Here is an 11,440-nt window from a genome sequence, read left to right on the forward strand (position 1 = left end):
GCCCACGATCGGAAGCGTCCCTTCATCGTCGACGTCGGTTCACGCTGTATATAATCCTCCAACATCATCAATGAAAGATTTACTGATTCGATCATTTTTTTTAAGATCACTGATTCGATCAATTCGTTCTTTCACAATTCCATTCCACTTGATTTACAAACCAAACACGCCGAGCTGCGTCGGGTAGAGCCGACAGAGGCGCAAAAGGAGACCGCTCTAGTCATTGTGGGGCCATGCCAAGAGCCGCGACGTGGCACATAGCGCAACCCAATAATTGCTACACCACGGTTAAATTGTGCATCCCGGTGTCATGATCAGTCCTGCGGTACGAACGACGCTGTTTCAGCTCGGCTCTACGAGGAGGAGATGGCCGCGGTAGACGACATCATCGGCTCCAGTGCGGGGAGGTGGTCCCTCCACGGCAGGACGGCGCTCGTCACCGGCGGCACCCGCGGCATCGGGTACGTACGCACCCCTCCGCGCCCCTTTCTTTTCAGATCTCGTCCCGGCTTCAGATGGTTTTCTGCGCTTGATGTACAGGCGCTCGGTGGTGGAGGAGCTGGCGGCGCTCGGGGCCGCCGTGCACACGTGCTCCCGGAAGGAAGCCGAGCTCGGCGAGCGCTTGAAGGAGTGGGAGGCCAGGGGATTCCGCGTCACGGGCTCCGTCTGCGACGTCTCCGTGCGCGACCAGCGCGAGCTCCTGCTCCACGACGTCGCCGGCCGCTTCGCCGGCAAGCTGGACATCCTCGTACGTGAAGCACCCCATATCTTCTCCCCAGTCCCCACGCCTTTGTCGATCTGTTGCTAACCCCTGGAGTATGTAGTTATCTTTCCTAGTTTCGTCACAAACTTTGCATGTTTTGATTCCTGTATATGTCGGCATAGTATATCTCTTTGGAAATACTGCGTGTAGTGTCCTGTGGATCTGAGTAAATGTGAGAAAAGATAAGTGCTGAATACTGTCTCTGTAGCCGTATGCCTGTGACTCGTGGCGTGTCATCATGTTATTATTTTGGCTTCAGAAAACAAAGCTCTTCTTGGTTTGTCGTCATGAATGACCAGTAATTTAAAATGAAACTGCAACTGTTTGGTCGTTTTCAAGCAGAACTTCAGATGGTTTTGCTTCAGTAATGTGTTTTCCTTTGAACATTTGTGCTGCTACATGTTGTAGCAGAACCGAATTGCAGTTCCTTTTTACTAGTGGTTTCTGCCTCGCCTTGGTGATTACACTTGGACAAACATTTTTTTTTAGAAAAGGAGGATGACCCCCGGCCTCTGCATCTGGACGATGCATACGGCCATTTTATTAATTATTCTCACAAGACCTTATAAAGTAATACCACAGTAAGACTAAAGCCGCCGTCTAAGCAACAAAATGTCGCTACACCTATCCAGTTGATGAAGGAGCGCAGATAGCCTAGGCCTAATACCAAACAGATATCGCGGCCAAACCTAAAATCTAAGACCTGAGGACCCATCCAGGACGCCTGCCGGGCATGGGTCTCGCCGGTCCGGCGTGCTCTCAGAGGCCGCCGCCGCCAACTGCCACCGCTCCATCTTCAGAATTGTACTGATGCATCAATCTTACTCGGTCTAACTATCGTCGACGCCACCACGGCGCCCAACGGCACCTCCTCCCTGCGCGCAAACAGTTATGCACGCCGCGGTCGCCACTGATACACCTCAGCACCATGCTGCCAAGTATCACCAGCCGACACAGCTTGAAGTCTTTGGAAGATCTGTCGTGCGTAGCACCTGCCGACCAGGCATGACAAAGCGTAGCACCTGTCGGTCAGGCATGACTTAACATCTCCACCGAAGCTCCGTGCAAGACGAAGCCGCTCCACCTCCTGCCTCTGACTTCCAGCGCTGCTCCACAGACGATGCTCCCCAAGAGAGAAACGACACCGCAGTGCCGCCATCGTCCGATCTGGAACACCAGATCCTAGGGTTTCTCCCAGAGCAGCACGAGTGGGTCGACAGTGGTTACACGACGATGCCTTCATCAAGGTAACGGCGTAGAACGCCGCCATCGCCTGCCAACGGCTCGATTTTCACCGGCAACCATGTCTCCCCAACTCGCAGCCGGGACTAGATGATGGATCTCGAGATCCGATCACCAAGCCTCTGGCCGGCCATCTCTGACGAAGAAGATGAACACCTCCATTGGCCACAGAGACGACGTGAGATGAAGTAGGGTGCTGCCAGCGTGTGTCCTGGCCAGCACCACCGGCGCTCGGCCCGTCCCGGACCACGCCTCATGGCTGAGGGCAACGGCAATCGCTACCACGATGAGGACGCAGACCGGAAGCTCAGATCCAACCCACCCGCGCGCCGCCACATGGCCACCACCAAGCGCCGTTCAGGGGCAGCCCCGCCGCCGTGAGGGACGCCGCCCCACGGGCAGCAGGCGCCAGCTACCTGCCGCCGCGAGATCGCCACCGGCCACCGCAAGATCTGCGCGAGAACGACGAGGACGCCCCGCCGCCACCTTCCCTGGGGACCACGCGGGCTTCGCCGGTGTCCCCTCCGACGGCGGCGAAGCGAGGAGGGGCGGCGCTGTGCGGAGGGGTCGAAGAGAGCAGTCGCTGCGCCGCCGCTGCCGAAGTGGCGGCCGGAGGCGGCGCGCGCGAGACCTTGGCCGTTAATATTTGGATAAGCTCTTGTGTCTACACTTGGACAAACATACTACCACAGTTTGCAAGTTTCATTCCATGACGTTTATTAGTACTCCCTTTGTCCTAAACATACCACAATTCGTGCTTAGATACATCTGTATCTAGACTAGATAAATCTAAGATATGTAATTTGGGACAGAGGTAATATTTCAAATACATCTTACTCTCCCAATTTGGTTATGCAGATAAACAACGTGGGCACAAACCATAGAAAACCAACCACTGAATACTCGGCAGATGAATATTCGTTCATAATGGCCACTAATCTTGAATCTGCATATCATCTATGCCAACTTGCACACCCTCTTCTCAAAGCATCCGGGGTGGCCAGCATTGTCTTCATATCATCAGTCTCTGGAGTGGTAGCCATATCTAGTGGCTCCATTTATGCCATGACAAAAGGTAACTGTTGCTCTGCTATGCAGCATATGTGAACAAGATAACATGTAGATCATCGATCAATGATCGTTCTTGTGGCGGCCGCTTTTCAGGTGCGATGAATCAGTTGGCCAAGAACCTAGCGTGTGAGTGGGCGAAAGACAACATAAGAATCAACTCTGTTGCTCCATGGTACATCAAGACTTCACTCGTGGAAGAGGTAAGGCCTATACTTTATGAGTTTTCATCAGAAGTATCTTTTTGTTTAGTTGTTCATCAGAAGTAACTTTCCTTTTACTTCTCTTGCTCAGAAGTTATTTGTGTTGGCCATCTTGTTAGTATGTCGAAACTGATTGTTCCATCCACTGTTCTCATTCCTGATTCTTAAATATCGTATAAACACACATACAAGTCTAATTAAGGGCTATATATCTAAATACCATTTTTCATGGCTTGCCGCCTTGCACCTTACTACAACCTTTGTACACTAATATAGGACTAGTGGCCTATTCCTGGTTATGGTTAATGTTTGATTTGCTATTTTATTAGTAGTAATCTGGTAGGATGAACTGGTGCTTGTAGCTCGTGTGATGGTTTCCCTTAATGGAAATCGGAGGAGGAAACTCTTCTTTGATAAAAAAAACTAATATAGAACGTTTTTGCAGTTCAATTTGAACGGCAAAAACGTCTTACATTAGTTTACAGAGGAGGTACATTAGAACTTCGAAGCACCAAGGAAATAAAAAAATGTAATGCTTCGCCTGTCCCGTTCAATCCTGCAGGATTTGGCGAAAGAAGATTTCGTGGATAGCATCGCCCGTCGAACTCCGATGAGGCGTGTGGGAGAACCTGAAGAAGTATCATCACTGGTGGCGTTTCTCTGTATGCCCGGTTCATCTTATATCACTGGCCAGACGATCTCGGTTGATGGCGGCATGACTATAAATGGCATGTACCCGACTGAGAACTAGCAGAAGGGGTGAAGCTGCACGGTGGTTCTGAGCAAATCGTGATACGTGGATCATCCGTGTCCGTGTGTATAACCTGTATGGGAAGGTTATCTTGACGTACAATCTGTATGTGTATGTTTTTCCACTTTAGCTAAATGCAAGTCGTCTGAATGTTTATTTTGGGTTGGCTGATTTTGAAAGAACACTACGCGCAGACCCGAGGCCGTAGATAGTGGCGCCGGGGCGAGCATAGCGAGGGCCGAGAACGCCCGCAAGAATCCCCCATTGGGAATGCTTCGGTGATCCCACACCTCCATCTCAAGTGTACGCGGTGGTACATCTGGGCATGTCCGCCTACCCAACACGAGCTGTTTACTACGCAACCTTAGAGTTTCCTAAACCTTGAGAATTTACTACATTTGGATATGAAGCTCTTGCAAAACCCTTAGAGTTTCCTGTGAAGCGAGTTTTGGGTACATTCAGTAAGTTTTTGATTTGGCACTTAAAAATAATTACTATGAAATGCAATGCTCATGCTCACAAACATAATTATTTTAATACATTACCACTAAGTAGGGCTATTACAGAGAGGTTGTAATGAAAGGTGCCAGCGTGTGTGGAGGGGGGTAGGGGTGGGTGGCGATGCTTCAATCCAATATTCAAGAATTGGGAATCTTCTATATCTAAATAGCTAACCCTTATTATTTTTTCTCTCGACATGCAATCATGTCACCTCAACATGCAATCATGCATAGGAAAAAACCAACCTCAACAAGCAAACATGCATGATAATATTTATTATATTATGATGTTTATATTCAATAGATATACAATAATAGAATACTATTAATCATGTGCAATTTTATTTTTAGCTACCTCAAATTTATGAATTTAAATATTCATGTTCCATATAATTAAATCTCATTGAAGTATGTTATAAAATGTTCCCGCAACAACGTGCGGGGTACCATATAGTGAGAACGTGCACCCTCGACTCGTTTAAGTTGTAAGTGCATCTAGTGCCACCCCTAGTTGGTTTTGGAGTATTGACGACAAACCTAGTTGAGGGACTAATGTGTTTGTGAGAATTGCAGGATAACACAGGTAGAAGTCCCTCATTGATTCGGTTTTACTACCAGAGATGACCCCTAAAAATGTATGAAGACATTGAAGTCAAAGGTGGTATATGAAGATATTCACATTGAAGACTATGACAAGAGAAGACACGATATGAAGCCTATGGAGCTCGAAGACTTAGATCTTTCGTAGGTCTTTTTCTTTTGTGTTGAGTCATAGGAACCACCGTACTGTTAAGTGGGATCCAAGAGAAGACAAAGAGAAGAGAAGACACAATATGAAGCCTATGGAGCTCGAAGACTTAGATCTTTCGTAGTTCTTTTTCTTTTGTGTTGAGTCATAGGAACCACCGTACTGTTAAGTGGGGTCCAAGAGAACCAGTCAGAATGACTGAAGTGATGCCTAAACCAAAAACCTATGTCTTCGAGTGAAGACTATGAGAGCGAATCTTGTCCAGAGTCGGACAAGTCAGCTTTGCTTGTAGCCCAAGTAAAGTTGCCGTGTGAGTTTGAAATCTGACCGTTGGAACACGTGTCAGTTCCTTAGTGACCCAGGGTCATTTCGGACAAATCAGGTCGGGTTGCCAAGTGGCTATAAATAGCCCACCCCCTACAACCATAAACGGTTGGCTGCTCAGATTGAGAGTACGGCTTTTGTCGTTTGAGAGCAACCCACCTCGAAGCCTTTGAGAGAGAATTCCTTGCGAGGATAAAGCCCTAACCACCCAGAGCCAGAGAGAATTGGGCATCACTTAAGTCTTCTTGTCTGTGTGATCTGAAGACTTATTACACTTGAGGACTGTGCATCCTCCAGCCGGTTAGGCGTCGCGTTCTGAGCATCCAAGAGACATTGTGGATTGCCGGTGAACGAAGTCTGTGAAGGTTTGGGAGTCTACCTTGAAGACTTACCAGAGTGATTGGGCGAGGTCTATGTGACCTTAGCTCAAGGAGAATACGGTGAGGACTGGGTGTCCTGAGCTGCGTGTTCAGGACTGGGTGTCCGGGACTGTGTGTCCTAAGGTTTAAATACCTAGCCGCTCCAACCAGACGTACAGTTGTCACAGCAACTGGAACTGGTTCAACAAATCATTGTCTTCAACGAGTCACTGGTTTCATCTTCACTTCACTTTACTTACTGTTACTCCTTGTGAAGTCATTGTATGTTTGCTCTATCATTTGTCTTCACTGAGTGACTGCGTGTTCTGTTTGGCTTCACAATATCTTCCTACCTGATCCTTACTACCTAGCTGCTATTAGTCTTTGTGCTTTCACTTCATTGAATACTTGACTATGGTTTGCCTAGTGTAGTCTACCTTCCGCTGCATGGTAATAGGTTTAATTTTATCGTTTGTCTTCAAAACTCCCATGTTCTGAAGACTTTCATAAAAATCGCCTATTCACCCCCCTCTAGTCGATATAACGCACTTTCAATTGGTATCAGAGCAAGTGCTCCCTTATTCTGTGTGATTCGGTTTAACCACCTGGAGTTTTAGCTATGTCGACTGCAGGGATAATTAAAGTCTCCGCTGCGTGCCCCGTGTCTTCGATGGAACTGAATATCCCTACTGGAAGAATAAGATGCGCATGCATCTTGAAGCCATTGACGTCGACCTATGGTATGTCGTCAGAGAACGGCCGTTCCCAAGGCTGGAGAAGTGTCACTGCTGGTGATGTCAAGAAATTCGTTCAACTGGACTCTACTTCCAAGAATATCATATGTGGTCATCTGACCAAAGGACAGTATGGCCATGTCAGTGTTTTGAAGACACCCAAGCTGGTCTGGGACTGGCTCTCCAAGGTCAATGAAGGCATCTCAACCCAGAGAGATCAGAGAATCAGTGTTCTTCGCAACCTCTTCAACCGCTTCAAGCGAAATGACAATGAGAATGTCCAACACACATTTGACCGACTCACTGACATCACAAATGAGCTTCAAGCCCTCGGCGCCACTGAGATTACTAAACACGAAATCGTCTAGACGCTGCTGAGATCACTTGATAGTTCGTTTGACATCCTGGCCCTGATGATTCAAGAACGTCCTGATTTCAAGACACTCGATCCGTCTGACATACTTGAGAGGCTCAACACACATGAGTTTCAGCTTTCTGAGAAAAGAGATATCTACGGTCCAAACTATGGGCGAACTCGTGCCTTGAAGGCAAAAGCTGTCTCCTCATCTGAAGAAGAATCTGACAGCAGTTCTGATGATCCTGAAGACATTGGAAGGGAACTTGCTATGCTTGTCAAGAAGTTCCAAAAATTCACCAAGAAGAAAGGCTTCAGAAAGTCTTCCCGATCAAGTTCAAGGAATGATGAAGCTTCTGCTCATGACTACAAGAACAAAACATGTCACAAGTGCAAGAAGCCTTGCCACTTCATCTCTGAGTGTCCACAGTGGGACAATGAGAACAAAAAGAAGAAGAAAAGCAAGGAATATGACTCTGACGACAAGAAGAAGAAGAAATAGTCAAAGTATTCTTCCAAGTCTTCCTCAAAGTCTTCATCACACAAGAAGAGCTCATCTAGCATGGCACGTGCGTTTGTTGGCAAGGAAATGGATTCAGAGGAGTGCGCTTCTGAGGAGCCGGAGGTGGAGTCTGAGGAGGAGTTCGATTCAGGCGTCGCAAGTCTGGCTACAGCATACGTTGCCAAGTCCATCTTCAACACTGAAGACAATGACTTCATCACCGACACCGATGCAAATGACAAGGACTACTCCGCTTCTACCTACTGCTTCATGGCACGCGGTGCCAAGGTAAACACACGCACTACTCACTATCAAACATCTAGTGACGATGACTCTGATTGTGGTTCAAAACCCAGCTACAAAACACTTGCTAAAATTGCAACTGAACAACAGAAAGCTATGTAACATATTCAAAAACTGTTAGACAGAAGCGATGATCTGTTAGGTGCTGAAATGACTCGATCTGAATCCTTAATTGAAGACATAAAAAATCTTCACGTGAAGTATGAGGAACTTGAAAGTCGTCATGAAACTCTCTCAACAACTCATGAAAAGCTTTCCTATGATTATCTTCAAAGGATGCAAGATCTTGAGAAATTGAGAGCGGCTCATGAAGATCTTCAAAAGGAAAACGAGTCACTTCGTGCCAAACAGATCAGTTCCGCTCAGGAAGGATTTGAACCACCATGTCTTAAATGCATTGAGTGTGATCTATTGCTGAATGTTCTACTGCTACTACTTTTGCAATATCTTCAACTATTGATGTGGTAACTAACCCCTCTGCTGAGGATACCACTGCTATTGCTGATGAGAATGCTACGTTGAAGACATTGCTTGAAACAGGGATGTACAAAAGTCTTAAAGGCATCAGACGCTATGTGATGTCCTGAAAAAGCAGATTCTGAACCGAAACCCTAGGAAAGAGGGTGTAGGGTTCGTAAGGAAAATGAATGCAGATGGCTCTTACTGGAAACCTGAGCAGTACCCCAAAACCATGTGGGTTGCTGCAAAGGAACCTTCAGCAGATCCATCCAATCTATCTGGCTTCACTTGTGCTAACCCTATTATCATTGATGAATCCTTTGATGCAAACTATATACTGTTTAAGAATCAGAATGGTGAAGTATTTGCCAGGTACATTGGTACTAACTGCAGGAATGGACCGCCTATGAAGAAGATCTGGGTTCCGAAAAGGTGTCTGGAGAGTCTTCCTGTGAATGTCATCATGACACCTCACGTGAAGAAGACAAACCTCAGACCAAAGGCTTCATACGGTCCAAAGGCTTCATACAGACAGAGGACTCACCTGAGTCGCACTAACGCAAATGTTTTGCAGGGAAACCATACTCAGGCATATGAATATGAGAGCGGTTCATCAAACCGCCATGTTCATAAGACCAAGAACTATTCTTCTTATTCTTATGAGTACTATTGTCCGCCTGCAAGACTGTTTGCTAAGGCTTCAAAGCCAAAATTCTCATATGCTGCACTTAGACTTATTGGTTCTAAGCCGCCCTTGATGTGGGTGGCTAAGAAAGCTTAATTCTCTTTTGCAGGGAAAGGTCTCCAGCAGAAAACCAAAATTGTCTGACGCTATTGCTGGGGACCTTAAACATCTTGTGGGGCGCAAGATCAAATGCCCAAATGGTCTTACTATGTACTTCATACCTGAATCGCTTGCTACTCTCCCTATTAGTCCTAACCTGGACCTAAGCTTTCATAACCCACTGGTTTGTCAAATGTTTTTGCTTCACAATGCTCTGGGTGAAGCCTATCCCCCTAACTGCACTGTAGGGTACGACACCAGCGTCTTCAGAATGGATTATTGACAGTGGGTGTACAAATCACATGACTGGCAAAAGAAGTCTTCTTATGGACTCAACCTTACGTCCATCCGACAAGAGCCACATCACATTTGCTGACACTAGTAAAAGTAAGGTATTGGGTCTAGGTAGAGTTGCAATCTCAAGGGATCAACACATGGATAAAGTCATGCTTGTTGAATCCCTTGGCTTCAACTTAATGTCTGTCTCAATTCTTTGCGATTTGAACATGATCCTAATATTTGGAAAATATCGTTGCCTTGTACTAATGGAATCTAACAAGTCTCTAGTGTTTCAAGGGTATCGAAAAGATGATTTGCACGTGGTAGATTTCTCAGCAGGACCACAGCTTTCAGTATGTCTTCTAGCAAAGGCTTCAGAATGCTGGCTCTGGCATCGGAGGCTTGGGCATGCTGGCATGAGGAACCTCCACACCCTTGCGAAGAAGAAGCATGTCATAGGCATCGAGGGCGTCAAGTTCAAGAAAGACCACTTATGCGGTGCCTGTGAAGCAGGGAAGATGACGAGGGCCAAACATCCCTCGAAGGCAATCATGACCACTACTCGACCCTTCGAACTGCTTCACATGGATCTTTTCGGTCCCACTCATTACTCAACTCTTACTACTACTGCTTGCCTCTATGGCTTCGTTTATTGTTGATGATTATTCTAGATATACTTGGGTGCACATAATCCTTTACAAGACTGAAGTGCAGGATGTCTTCAGACGCTTCGCCAATCGAGCTATGAACAATTTGGCGCCAAGATAAAGCACATCAGAAGTGACAATGGCACTGAATTCAAGAACACTGGCCTTGATACATATCTTGATACCTTGGGCATCACACATGAATTCTCAGCCCGTACACGCCACAGCAGAATGGCGTCGTCGAACGCAAGAACAGAACACTAATTGAGATGGCCAGAACGATGCTAGATGAATACAAGACCCCAAGAAAATTCTGGCCCGAAGCCATTGATACTGCATGCCATACAATCAATCGTGTTTATCTTCACAAGCTACTGAACAAGACATCTTATGAGCTCCTTACTGGCAAGAAGCCAAATGTCAGTTACTTCAGAGTATTTGGCGCAAGGTGCTGGATCAAGGACCCACATCACACCTCAAAATTTGCACCAAAAGCACATGAGGGTTTTATGCTTGGATATGGAAAGGATTCGCACTCCTACAGTCTTCAATCTCTTTCATTACAAAGTGGTTGAAACAGTGGATGTGCGGTTCGATGAGACCAACGGTTCACAAAGAGAGCAGCTGCCAAATGTGCTAGATGAAGTTCCATCCAGTGAATCAATCAAGCTAATGGGAACTGGAGAAATTATACCTTCTGAAGCTCATCCTGAAGAAGAACTTATCATTTCAGCACCTGATCAACATGAAGACAATGCTCAGCCTGAAGACATTCCTTCCAACAACGACAATGAACAGCAAGAGCAAAGTCTTCGCCCTGTACATCCTCGTGTTGCCAATGAAGTGCAGATTGAAAGAATAATTGATAGCATCAATGCACCTGGTCCACTCACTCGTTCAAGGGCAACTCAGCTAGCAAATTTCTGTGGGCACTTCGCATTCGTCTCAATATCAGAACCCAAGAAAGTTGAAGAAGCCTTCATGGAACCTGAATGGATTCAAGCTATGCAAGAAGAGCTTCAACAGTTTGAGCTGAATAATGTATGGGAACTGGTTAAGCGTCCTGATCCACGGAAGCACAACATAATAGGCACCAAATGGATATACCGCAACAAGCAAGATGAGCATGGTCAAGTTGTCAGAAACAAAGCTCGTCTCGTTGCTCAAGGATATACTCAAGTGGAAGGCATTGACTTCGATGAAACATTTGCTCCTGTGGCTAGACTTGAAGCCATACGCATACTGCTGGCCTATGCAAATCATCATAACATACTTCTATATCAAATGGATGTGAAGAGTGCCTTTCTCAATGGCAAGATTGAAGAAGAAGTGTATGTTGCACAACCACCTGGCTTTGAAGATCCAAAACATCCTGACATGGTATACAAGCTCAACAAGGCACTGTATGGCCTCAAACAA

The 11,440-nt window shown here is 46.4% G+C and overlaps 1 pseudogene; it reads left to right on the plus strand.

The window, feature by feature from the left end:
- Positions 1 to 233: 233 nt before the first annotated feature.
- On the plus strand, positions 234 to 4,183 carry LOC125534910 (annotated as a pseudogene).
- Positions 4,184 to 11,440: the final 7,257 nt, after the last annotated feature.

Source organism: Triticum urartu, chromosome 2, assembly GCF_003073215.2.
Source record: "Triticum urartu cultivar G1812 chromosome 2, Tu2.1, whole genome shotgun sequence".
Classification (NCBI taxonomy): Eukaryota; Viridiplantae; Streptophyta; class Magnoliopsida; order Poales; family Poaceae; genus Triticum; species Triticum urartu.